Source organism: Bufo gargarizans, chromosome 3, assembly GCF_014858855.1.
Source record: "Bufo gargarizans isolate SCDJY-AF-19 chromosome 3, ASM1485885v1, whole genome shotgun sequence".
Classification (NCBI taxonomy): Eukaryota; Metazoa; Chordata; class Amphibia; order Anura; family Bufonidae; genus Bufo; species Bufo gargarizans.
The window spans coordinates 91,359,068-91,372,331 of record NC_058082.1 but is presented as its reverse complement, the minus strand read 5'-3'; positions in this window follow the sequence as shown (position 1 = coordinate 91,372,331).

Sequence of the window (13,264 nt, the reverse complement as noted above, 5' to 3'; positions counted from 1 at the left end):
TAATCCCAAATTTTCGCAAGTTTGCCTATTGGTGTGCCTAAAGAATTTATGCCACTTTAGTCTCCTGCCATAGATGTAAATCTTTCATCCAGCTAAATAAACTAAAATCAGTGGTAAACACAAATGACAGTCTTTTCCTAAGTACCTCAGTTTCTATTGTGGTAAAGGTATGGGAAGTGAGATTAATTATCTGCAGGTCATCGGTTAAGCCTTGTCTGTCCTGCCTCGGTCTCGCAGTTGATAGGGGATCTGGCTCTTCTCTAAAAAAGAGGGTTGAGGAAAGGACATATTGTTGGAAGAGATAGAAGGAGATGATGACGGGGAGGCCGTAGGGTAACCTCCCCTACGTGCTGCCCCTCTTCTCCCTCCACCACTCTCTGGCCATCTTCTCCCCCCTCGTCTCCTGGGGCCAGATGGGCCTCTATTGAATTCACCACCGTGGGTTCAAGGGTGAATTTCCGTATCAGAGGAATCAACATCAGAGGTTGAGACCTCTGATCCAGCTGGGACCTCCTGTTGATGACGGCAAGCTCTATTCTCCCTGAATTCACTCAGGTCACGGACAAACTGTCTATGTTTTCGTTCTTTTAAAAGACTTTGAAATCTCTCTACCAATGTCTGTAGAGATGTTTCGCGGCTAGTAAACTCAGGGTAGTCTTTATATTTCAGAGCTACGTCTACGGACTGAAGGAATGCATGGGATGTACCCGTGGGACGTCACGCTATATGGCAATCTATGCAGACTGTGAGTCTCTTCCTATTGTTATGGGAACTGTTGAAGGTAATGTTGTGAGATCATTTCCTCCTACTATGTATCTTTCATTTACAGATACAGTATCTGCAGTGAACTCCACGTGGGCCCCGGGACGGGCATGACTGCTGACCTGTGCTGGTCCTTTGGTCATACTGTCAGTTTTTTTTGTCTAACACATAATAGTTCCTCCTGTCAGTGATTATTGGAATATTATATCATTTGATATTGTTCACCTAGCTACCAATGCCATACTATCCATTTGTGTATCCGGATATCATTTATTTAGCTACGGATGCCACACTATCTATTTTGGTATCCATCACCCATATCCTATTATACGTTCATGCATAGGTCCCCGACAACATCACGACTGATAGCATGAATGTTATCCACCAATAAGCCCTATTACACAGGGTTGGGTGTTGTGTTTTTCATTTTCTATTTTGTGTATCTATTTTTTGGTAAGCACTCTCTCTTTTCCTAGGGTATCATCAATATTCTCATCCTCTTTTTCATACCCCTCAGGGTTTTTTGAGGGTAATAATAGTCCAGGTTCAAGGACAGGGAGTCCCAACTATTAGGGGCCATCCCTGGGCTAAGGAGAAGAGTAGGGAAAGACGAGGGACAGATTCCCCATTTCCCTTACAATATATGTACTGTATGTTGGTGCTTATCTTTGGTCTTCATTGATCAGATCTTCACAAATTGTTTTGGGAGATCCATCCCCACATTTTTAATTAATTGAAATAAAGTATATTAGATTTTAGGGTTATATTTTGCTGGAATTACGTACTCCTTCACCATCTTCCAAAATGTTTCCCTCCTTGTGACACTAGGCTGGGGCATTGGAAAGTGTTGCCCTGCCTCTGTTGGAACTGCTATGTGTTCCCCTCGTCTCCCCTCCTCAGTTGCCCAAGGAACTACGTACTCTGCCACCAGCATTGTCAGCTGGAAATTTTTGGAGCAAATTTTCTACAAGAATCTTCTGGTATTGCACCATTTTGCTCGTCCTCTCCACCACAGGAATGAGGGATGAGAAGTTCTCTTTGTAGCGGGGGTCGAGAAGGGTGAACAACCAGTAATCGGTGTTGTCCAAAATGTGTAAAACGCGTGGGTCACGGGAAAGGCAGCCTAACATAAAGTCAGGCCAGCCTTTAAGAATGCCCAACAACAGAAACAGGCAGATCTCCTAGTTCCAAGGCAAAAAATTGATGGCCAACATCAGCCACTGTGAATAATCTCTACTTTCGATGTAGCCAATCATCAGGTGATAATAGTTTTGAAAGGATACTGGCCAATACTACGTATGGACCCTGACCTATCTGATATTTTAATGGACCATCCAAGTGTAACCTATCGCCGTGGAAAAAGTATCAAGGGCCATTTGGTCCACAGCCACTTTACACCTCTCGTAAAGGTGGGTACGTGGTTGGACCATAGACCTATTGGAATGTTTAAGTGTGGTTCCTGTAAAGCATGTGAATTTATCTCTATATCTAAGGCCATCATCTGCTCCCTCACTAAACAGATGTTTAAGATAAGGGATTTTGTTAATTGCAGAAGTAAAGGTGCTATATACATCTGCCAATGCCCCTGTCCAATGGACTACATAGGGAGGACAGTGAGAGAGGTTAGGATAAGGAAATGTGAACACGTAAACGACGTAGTAAAAAATAATGTTACACCAGTTGCACTACATGTCAAAGAGCTTCATGGGGGGGACCCAAGGGGTCTGAGGTTCTCGGTTTTGGAGCTTGTTCCACCATCCCCCCGGGAGGGGGGGACTGGGATAGGAGGATCCTGCAAAAGGAATGTGAATAGATTCATTGTTTCCGAACCCAGTCCCCCTTAGGTATCAATGAGAGATTAACATTCTCCTGAGTTCTGTGATTTTATTACAGTCTGCATGATCCCAGTTCTGTTCCTGTACTGGATTAGTCTACTGTCATGTGTTGCCAGGCTTGGTGAAATGTTTAGTACCCTAAACTTGGCCAGAAGCATCTAAATTTGATTAATATAAGGGACAGTGTACCTGGCTGTTTTTTGCTAGAATATGACAGCCTTTTATCTTCTGAGGTTGTCGGACGGCTTTTTGGTGAAGGTCTTAATTTATCCTCATATTCATTGGATGTATCTATTTCTTATCTATCCACCATGTGTCTTTTTGCCCGATTGTGAACCCGATATATCTATATTTATTTGGTGTTTACTTATTTGCACATAACAACATGGGATATATGTATTCTGTTTAAGTATTATTGATTTGGCTACAGGGCGATCGAACTAGGGCAAGTATTTATTATGCATTATAGCAGTAACTCGACGCATCTAATTTGTTGATGACGTTCCGAATATAACAGTGTGCAGCCATTTTGTTTTTTGTAATTATGTTTGCTTCATGGATATGCACCTGTGATTCTGAAGGTTGTAGTCTAAATTTTCTTGCAATATATTGAGGGTAGCACCTCTTTTAGACTGAACACGCCCATCTACCTGGGGTTTCTGAGCAGAGTACGTTTGTAGCTGGTTCCTACACTGCCCTGAATATTGTAGGCTTAAGTAAGTCCAAAGTGAGGCTGTATATTTTGTGATAGGGACCCATCTGCGGAAGCCACCTTGACGCCTGGTAGATGGGCCCAACGCATATGTGTGCTAAGAGCTTCCATTACTCATTTATAGTCAGTATTGTACCACTTTTATCTAGCATGACCCCCATTTCTTAGCTCTATTGTTTGTATATATAACAGTGTGCAGCCAATTTGTTTTTTGTAATAGTTAATCTGTCTGTTATTTTGGTGGGTGACCTCAAAGAATGAGGAGAGCATCAAATAAGGGACGTGGCCCTGGTCGTGGTGCTGCTGCTGGGGTTGGTGGAGGACGTGGTCGATCTGTGCCAGCTGCACACCCAAATGAAACACCTTCCTCAGGTGCACATAGGCGACAGAACGTTCAGCTTTATTTTGTAGGCCCGAATACCAGTGTACGAATGGTGAGGTCAGAAAATGTACAGGCGGTAGTAGATTGGGTGGATGACAGTGCCTCCAGTTCCTTCACATTGTCTCCCACCCGTTCACCTGCTTAAAGCTTTCACCTCACCCCCTTGCAAATCAGCCAAGCAGTCTGAGCCCAAGTAATGCAGCAGTCTCTTCTGCTTTTTGATGACTCTGCTGGCAGGGTTTCCGAGGGCCATCCACATAGCCCAGCTCCAGAAGTGGAAGAGATGCACTGATGCCCAAGCACTTATGTTTCAGGATGTGGACATGGGAGGACCACCACAGCACATCTCTGATGATGACGAAACACAAGTGCCAACTGCTGCAGCTTTCTGCAGTGTGCAGACCGGCATGGGGGGCAGGGGTGAAGAGTGGGTGGAATATGGTCCTAGACCCCACATGGAATCAAGGTCATGTGAGTGACATGTGCAGTTGGGAGGAAGAGGTGGTGGTCACACAGCACCAGCCGCACAGCAAAAGAGGGAGCAGTGTGCAAAAGCAGAGTGGCCGTCCGCTAGCCAGTACGCCTGCTACTGACCACCGCACCCAGGGACTAAGCACACCAAAGCCAGCATCAAGGAGTTCCCTGGCGTGTCAGTTCTTCAGGCAATGTTCTGACGACAAAACGCGAGGCATAAATGTTCTAAGCCTGAGCACCACCTGCATGACCAGGCATCTTAATGCAAAGCACGAGCTGCAGTGGAGTAAACACCTCAAAAACGGCAAAAGATCTCAGGCTCCTCCTGGTCCCTCTTCTGCTGCAGTCTCGGCCTCTTCCTCCCCCTCTGGAGTGGCAGTGGCACCTGCTAACATAGGATGTGGCAGCAATGCCACCACATCCGTCACTGTCACCAAGCATCTCCACAATGTCTCATGGAAGCGTTCAGCTGTCCATCTCCCAAACACTGGAGAGAAAGAGGATGTACCCCCCTACCCACCCGCAATCCCTGGCCCTGAATGCCAGCATTTAAAAATTCCTGGCCTTTGAAATGCTGTCATTTCGTCTGGTGGAGACGAAGACTTTTTTTTTTTTAACTTATGGCGGTGGCTGTCCCACAGTACGTGGTTCCCAGGCACCACTACTTTTCCAGGTGAGCCGTCCCTGCCCTGCACAACAAAGTGGCGGACAAAATTAGGTGTGCACTACGCAACGCCATCTGTGGCATGGTCCACATAACCACCGATACGTGGACCAGTAAGCACGGGCAGGGACATTATATCTCCCTAACTGCACACTGGGTAAATGCAGTGGTGGCTGGGCCTGAAGCGGATAGCAGTTTGGCGCATGTCCTTCCACCACCGAGGATTGCAGGATGTTTCTCTTTGCCTCCTGTTGCCTCATCCTCCTACACTGCTTCCTCCTCTACTGCCTCATCATCTGGTCAGTGTAACACCTTCACCACCAACTTCAGCACAGCCAGGGGGAAACGACAGCAGGCTGTCATCTGTATGGGGGAAAAAACCCACACCGCGCAGGAGCTGTGGACGGGCATGGAACAACAGACCAATGAGCAGGGGCGTAGCTATAGGGGGTGCAGAGGTAGCAGTCGCTACCGGGCGCAGGAGCCTGAGGGGGCCCAAAGACCATTATAGAAAGTGTATACTGGTCAATTTACACCTCTGGCTGGAGGGAAGGGGTTAGGTTAAGAATTTGGCATGAGGGGGTGCCCTTTCAATGTTTGCCTCAGGCAGCAGGAAGTATATGTGCTCCCCTGCCCCTTGCCAATAAGCACTGATGGACGGGGGCCCAAGCTGAACTCTTGCACCAGGGCCCATGAGCTTTTAGCTACGCCCCTGCCGATGAGTGGTTGGTGCCACTGAGCCTGAAGCCTGGCGTGGTGGTGTGCGATAATGGGCGAAATCTCGTAGCAGCTCTGGTCCTAGCCAGTTTGATGCACATCCCTTGCCTGGTGCATGTGCTGAATTTGGTGGTGCAGAGGTTCCTGAAAAATTACCCCGATATGTCAGAGCTGCTGCAGAAAGTGCGGTCCGTCTGTGTGCGCTTTCTGCGTTCTCACCCTGCTGCTGATCGCCTGTCTGCACTGCAGCGTAACTTCGGCCTTCCAGCTTACTGCCTTATATGCAACGTGCCCACAAGGTGGAACTCCACCTTGCACATGTGTAACATCCCAGAGTTATGTTACTAAACTCTTTTACCCCGCTACAGCCTGTTAAGTGTATGTATATTGTCATCTTGTGTACTTTAACATTGCATCCTTTATTATGTGCATTTTCTAGGCCTGTTTCATGTATTTGCCGTAGTTTTCTATGTACACCAGCAGATGGCAGCAATGTGTCAGCAGGACCTTAGACAGTTTAGTGTTTCTAAACTGGAATAGTTTATTCCAGTTTAGCTCCCCCTCTATGAGCAGAAGTGGGCTGGTCCCATGTCCTGTCTCATTGTGGGGAAAGGAAGTTCTAGTTAGTGTACCAGCTACCCCGGCTAGGGGAAGGCTGTGTTGGTAGGTGCTCCCAGAAATAGGGATCCCAACCCAGGATCGTGCCTCGGCTGAGGCCAAAGATCTCCATTCCCAGTCTGAGCCTTCAGCCTCAGCTGGTTGACAAGCAAGCAGCCACCTCCAGCCCTCCAGGAAGAGCCATTCACTGTGAGCATAACTGTCAGTAATATCCAGAGACCAGGAGAAGCCAAATTCCTCCTCAGCTAGTCAGTCCCATACCAAGCAGAAGATAGATGTAGTGTCCCACTAGGTAAATGTGGGCACTACACCAGGGTTAATATGACTATTGTATTAATGTGATGTTTTGATGTTAATTTCCCTGTGTTATCTGGGTAGTAGGCCTTTTAGGGGTAGTTCAGCCTCCTAGACACTAGAGGGAGCTAGAGAGCCCTTAGTATATATAGTTAGGCCCAGACAGGGAAGTGCAGTGCAGTCCAGGAGGCTAGTAAGTGCAGTCCAGCCTGCATGAAGTTAGCTCAGAAGATTCACCCCGAAAGAAGAGTTTGCCTCCTGGGAGAAACCTGCAGTTCCCACAAGCAGAGCAGAGCCAGTGTTCCAGCTAGTCAAGTAAGCTGAAGGGCAGAAGTATTAATTTAAAGCAAAAGATATATACCTGAGGAGGATTGCTACCAAGGATTAAAGCCAGCATTAGGGCATACGGGCCTTGGGATACAGACAGCCAGGATATCTGAGGAATAGTTCAGCCTGGTCTTGTCACAACCAGACAGCTGAGAAGCTCTGACAGAGGTCTTTCAGAACCTCCTCCTTGACTTTGTTGTGGTATTCAGTTTCTCATCTCGTTAGCCTCTCTCAGCTGTCATGTGTTGGACTAATTGCTTCCCTTTAAATTCCTCCCCAGAATGCTTTTCTGGGCGGCTTATATTTCTTCCTGGAGTGTGTGTGCACGCTGACTCTGTCCTCCTGTTTGCTTCAAAGCTAAGTGTTGAATATTTATCTGTTACTTTCTGTTTGCTGGATCCCAGGTGACCCTGACTCCCTCCGTATCTTGTGTAGGGAGCCGGTGGTCGTGTCCCCTCACTATCGTAGGGTGCTCAGGGGTTATATAGTCAAGGTACGTGGATATGCAAACCTCCACCATTCGGATCTTTGCATAGGCTGAGCAACCAGGGAAAGTGCCAGGTCTTCTGCAGGGGTCCCCCCTTGGTTCCTTAGTTTTTGGATCCAGCAAGTCATTTATGCATGTTGCTTTGCCTTGTTTCCTGTACACCGTCCGTGACAGGTCTGTGAGTGTTGATTTTACCCTCTGCGTATCTTGCAAAGAACCTTACGTGCCATTGACATAAATTCTGCTATTGATTGCTGCTGCAAATTGGAACTGAATTCAAGTTGTATAAAGTTGAAATGTTTCCAGTAAAGAAAAGTTTGGTTCACCACAACCTGTGTTCCTCACTTATTACAACTATAAACCGGCGTGCCACCATCACAGGCACTGGCGTCACGAACCTTAAAGGGACCTTGCCCCAGGCACATTAAACACCTGCAACATCCAGGGCACCTCATCCACCATCAGGCCTGGTCCCTGAATACAGAGAGTGCCCCAGAGGACGCCTGTGCCAGCCTCTCCATCACTACTCTATGCCTGCCCAGGGTCTCCCTACAAACTGTGAGTAACCCTCGTTTGCCCATTAACCGTGACCTCACATCGCAATACCCTGCAGGTCGGCGTACTGCATAGACAAAGCAGAAGACAGATTCCTGCCACATATTACAGAGCCATAAGCAGACGACTAATCCTGCAAGAGAACTCCAGGCACATGCTAGATGCAGAAGAGATATTGATCCCTGCCATACATTGCCAAATACCTGCTGGGACCCAAGACTATTGCTGTACCTCATGTGGATTAATGCTGCATCCAGTAAAGACAAGTTGAATTATATTTCAAGTCTGGATCTCATTCATTCCTCAATTACTCCTACTAGCAACACTCAATTTATTGCAAGTGAGCCAGGATCCAGGAGTCCAGCCGTACCAAGGTAGGCGACACCGTTGACACTATACCTACTGCTACACAGAGACATTACCCCCTCTGGCATTCCTAACCTGGTACGTGAGTTGCAACACCTTAAAGGGCCCTGAGAATGTACCCTGCGCACACTGCAATTGGCGCCACGAACAAAAACTATTAACTATTACCTACACCTGACCCAGTCAGTGCATATTATTGCGCCAGTGTGCATAACCCCAATTCGGCTTACTGCACATGCTAGAGAGACTGTGGGAGCAGCAGCAGGCCATAGTGGAGTTTCAGCTGCAGCACGCACGGGTAAGTCGCTCTGCGGAACAGCACCACTTGACCACCGATGAGTGGGCCTCCATGCGGTACATGTGTGCCATGTTGCGCTGTTTCGAGTTTTCCACCAACATGGCCAGTGCCGATAACGCCGTTCTCAGCGTTACTATCCCACTTCTATGCCTCCCTGCTTTGGGCGATGATGGAAGAGGATGTGGCATGGAGGAGGAGGAGGAAGAGGGATCATTTCCATGGTTATTAGGCCAGTCATTTACAAGTGGCTCAGAGAGTGGGTTCCTGCACCCACATACGCCAGGTACACAATTGTCCAGCCTGGCCACAGTTCTGGAGGATGAGGAGGAAGAGGATGATGATGAGGAGGAACCTTGTTCACAGCAGGGTGGCACCCAGACCAGCTCATGGGCATCACTGGAGTGTGGCTGGGGGGATACAGAGGACACAGACGATACACCTCCCACAGAGGAAAGCTTTTCATTGCCTCTGGGCAGCCTGGCACACATGAGCGACTACATGCTGCAGTGCCTGCGCAACGACCGCCTAGTTGCCCACATTCTAACCAGTGCTGAATACTGAGTGGCCACCCTGCTGGATCCCCGCTACAAGGACAACGTGCCGTCCTTAAGTCCGTCACTGGAGCATGATCGGAAGATGCACGAGTACAAGCGCACGCTGGTAGACACGCTGCTGATGGCATTCCCATCTGACACCGGGGGCTCAGTGGAAGCACAAGGCGAAGGCAGAGGATGGGGAAGAGGTTGCCAATGCAGCTGGGGCAATGCCAGCACCTCAGAAGGCAGGATTAGCATGGCTGAAATGTGGAAAAGCATTGTCAGCATGCCACAGCAACCAGCACCACCAGCCTTGGAGGTGCTGGCCTGCACTGCGGCCAGTGTATTGTCCGAACGTGTGTTCAGCACGGCAGGGGGGTGATCACAGACAAGCGCAGCCGCCTGTCCACAGCTAATGTGGACAAGCTCATATTCATTAAAATGAACCAGGCATGGATCCCACAGGACTTGTCCGTACCTTGTGCAGAATAGACAAGCAGGGCCGTCTTTAATATTGATTGGACCCTGGGCAAAAATTTACTTGGGCCCCCTGGATCCCGCCTTCCCACACCTTAGCAGGCAATCACGCCCTCCACCACAACACACACACACAAAATCCACACATCTGGTAGAGTACAGTGAATGACTGTAAATACTTCCAGTTCTGAAGACTCCAGCGGCTCAGGATCAGTGTTCTGGGCAGCCGGGCTCAGGCTGGAAGTGGGCACCGCTCTGCAGGAAGGAGACCAGGGCTCGGCTCACCCTAGTGTTACAGTGCACCCCAGCACCCCACAGTATGCAGTATAGCACCCTATAGTATACAGCACCACACAGTATGCAGTATAGCACCCCACACTATACAGTACCCCACAGTATATAGTAGAGCAGTATAGCAGCCCACAGTATACAGCACCCCACAGTATACAACACCTCACAGTATACAACACCTCACAGTATACAACACCTCACTGTATACAGCACCCCAAACTATACACGATACAGCCCCCCACACTATACAGTACAGCAGTATAGCACTCCACACTATACTGCACCCACAGTATACAGACCCCCACAGTATACAGTACAGCAGTATAGCACTCCACAATATACAGCCCCCCACACTATACAGGCCCCCCACACTATACAGCCCCCCCCCCACACTATACAGGGCCCCCCAAGTATACAGCCCCCCCACACAGTATACAGCCCACCACACAGTATACAGCCCACCTCACAGTATAAGGCCCCCCACAGTATACAGGCCCCCACACAGTATACAGCCCCCCACACAGTATACAGCCCCACACAGTATACAGCCCCCCACACAGTATACAGCCCCCCACACAGTATACAGCCCCCCACAGTATACAGGCCCCCACACAGTATACAGCCCCCCACACAGTATACAGCCCCACACAGTATACAGCCCCCCACACAGTATACACCCCCCCACACAGTATACAGCCCCCCCACACAGTATACAGCCCACCACACAGTATACAGCCCACCACACAGTATAAGGCCCCCCACAGTATACAGGCCCCCACACAGTATACAGCTCACCACACAGTATACAGGCCCCCACACAGTACACAGGCCCCCACACAGTATACAGTCCCCCACACAGTATACAGCCCCCCACACAGTATACAGGCCCCCACAGTATACAGCCCCACACAGTATACAGACCACCACACAGTATACAGTCCCACACAATATACAGCCCCCCACAGTATACAGGCCCCCACACAATATACAGCACCCCACTATACAGTAGTTTACAGAATATTAACATAACAGCCCCGTCACCTTTTTCTGATGTAATCTTCACACAAAAAAGCTACACAGTTAACTTCTGCAACACTCCTGCTAGGACCTGTGATGACCTCATAGCCATGTGACCAGTAATTGCTAGGTTACTGGTCACATGGTGATGATGTCATCTAAGGTCCTAGATCACAACGTTAAAGTACACAGACAGCTTGACACCCGGGGCAGTAGCTAGCAGGGCTCAAGAGGCAGCTGCCTTGGGCCCCCCAGGAGCAACTGGGCCCGGGGCAGCTGCCCCTTTTGCCCCTTGGTAAAGACGGCCCTGTAGACGAGTATACCGGCTGCACCCAGCCATTGTTATACTATAGCGCACTTACTCTTTGTTTTCTTTTGAATATTTCCCAATTTAATAAAAAATAAAAAAATAAAAAAACTACAAAAATAGTGGTGGCTATCTCCTCCTCCACCACCTCTTCCACCCACACCACCACGCCCACCGCCTTCTCAAACTCCTACTTCACTTTGACCTCTGCCTCTAAGTTCAAGATCATAATTTTTTACTTTTTTTTTTATTCTACACATTTGTTTGCAGGGCAATTGTCCAGCTCTTACCCCTATTTTGATTCCTTTTGCAGCCCTCTATCCCTTTCTATGACTTTTTTAGAACCCTTTTAGTGCCCCAAAGTTCGGGTCCCCATTGACTTCAATGGAGTTCGGCCGAACCCGGCGAATATGAACTTCCAGGTGTTCGCTCAACCCTAGTCTTCAACACAGTGAAAACCAGATATCCCTCCAGGGATGGAAAACCAATCAAAGGGGTGTCACCATTATAGAGAACACCAGATCCACCATATTAAGTAGCCCCTATGTCAAGATCCAGCTCTTTTACAAGCTTTAAGGGTGTGACAGGGAAAGACCTAAGACAGTTACCCATCCACAGACAGCTGTTTTGGGGTGTTGCCTCTCATCAGTGTGGAGTAGGATTCTGGCTAACCAGGAGCAATGCCTAGGAGACTACTCAAACAAAACAATAGCTGATCTTAGGGACACCAGCTACAAAAAACACTATGGAGCCTCATTTAAGAGTCTCAACACAGCAATCCAAAGTACAAAGCTCAATGTAAAACAGTAATATGCAAAATAACAGTGGAGCCCCAGTTATGGGTCTTCAACACAGTCCACTGTCAGAAGGACACTGCACATTACTGGTGTGCATGGCAGGATTGCATGGAGAAAGCCGCTGCTATCCAAAAAGAACATTGATGCCTATCTGCAGTTTGCTAATGATCATCTTGACAAGCCAGAAGGCTATTGGAACAATGTTTTGAGGATGAATGGGACCAAAATAGAACTTTAGGAAAACACTACATTACAGCAAAAATCCTCATCTCATCTGTGAAACAAAGTGGTGATCGCATCATGGTTTGGACCTGTTTTGGTGTATCTGGGCCAGGACGGCTTACCATCCTTGATAGAACAATGAATTATACCAGCAAATTTTTTGGCGCTGTTTTTCATGCGTGTGGAATCTGCACCAAAAAATCCTCTCATTCATTTCAATGAGAGACATAAGTTGCTTTTTTTCGTGGAAAAAAGATGCAGCATGCTGTATCTTGGTGCGGAATCTGCACTGATTCTCATATTGAAATCAATCGGAAGCAGAAAACACACCAAAAACCACACAAAAGTGTTTTCTAATTCTGTTGTGTGAACATACACTTATCTGAGAATTTATATATGGATAGGTCATCATAAATACTCGATCAGACCCGGTACCCCCACCGATCAGCTGTTAGAAGAGGCCGGTGCTTCGTTAGCACAACGGCCTCTTCCTAGGCTAAGTGACGTCACTGTACATCGGTTACATGGGGCCGAGCTTCAATACCAAGTACAGTCGCTATACCGCGTACGACGCTGTCCTTGGAAAGCAGCCATTAACCCACATCGCTCCCCATAACTCTGGTGAGCACAGCGGCTCCCTGAAACAACTGATCAATGGGGGTGCCGGGACTCAGACCCCGCTGTAGCGCTGTCCAATCACAGCAGGGAGCGTCACAGCCAGGGAGAAGGAGACGCCCATTGAGAAAGAGGGCAGTCTTCTCCTTCCTGTACCGATGCTATTCATTAGCATACCAGCCGGGAAAACTGCAGGGGAGTACAGCGGGCGAACGGAGCGGCGCTCAGACAAACTAGTAAGCAATTTTACATCCGTGCACTATGCCCTACATAATCTGCTAATTATTTCATAATGTCTGGACCCATGAAAGGTCCTCTTTAAGGAAAATTTCAGGACATCTGTCAATGAGCTGAATCTGAAATCTCACCAAAGAATGGTTAAAGAAGATGAAAGTTAAAGTTTTGGAATGGCCAAGTCAAAGTCCTGACCTTACTCTAAGGGCTAATGCACACGAACATGTGGGGATGAGGACCCATTAACTTGAATGGGTCTGCGATCCACAAGATTCAG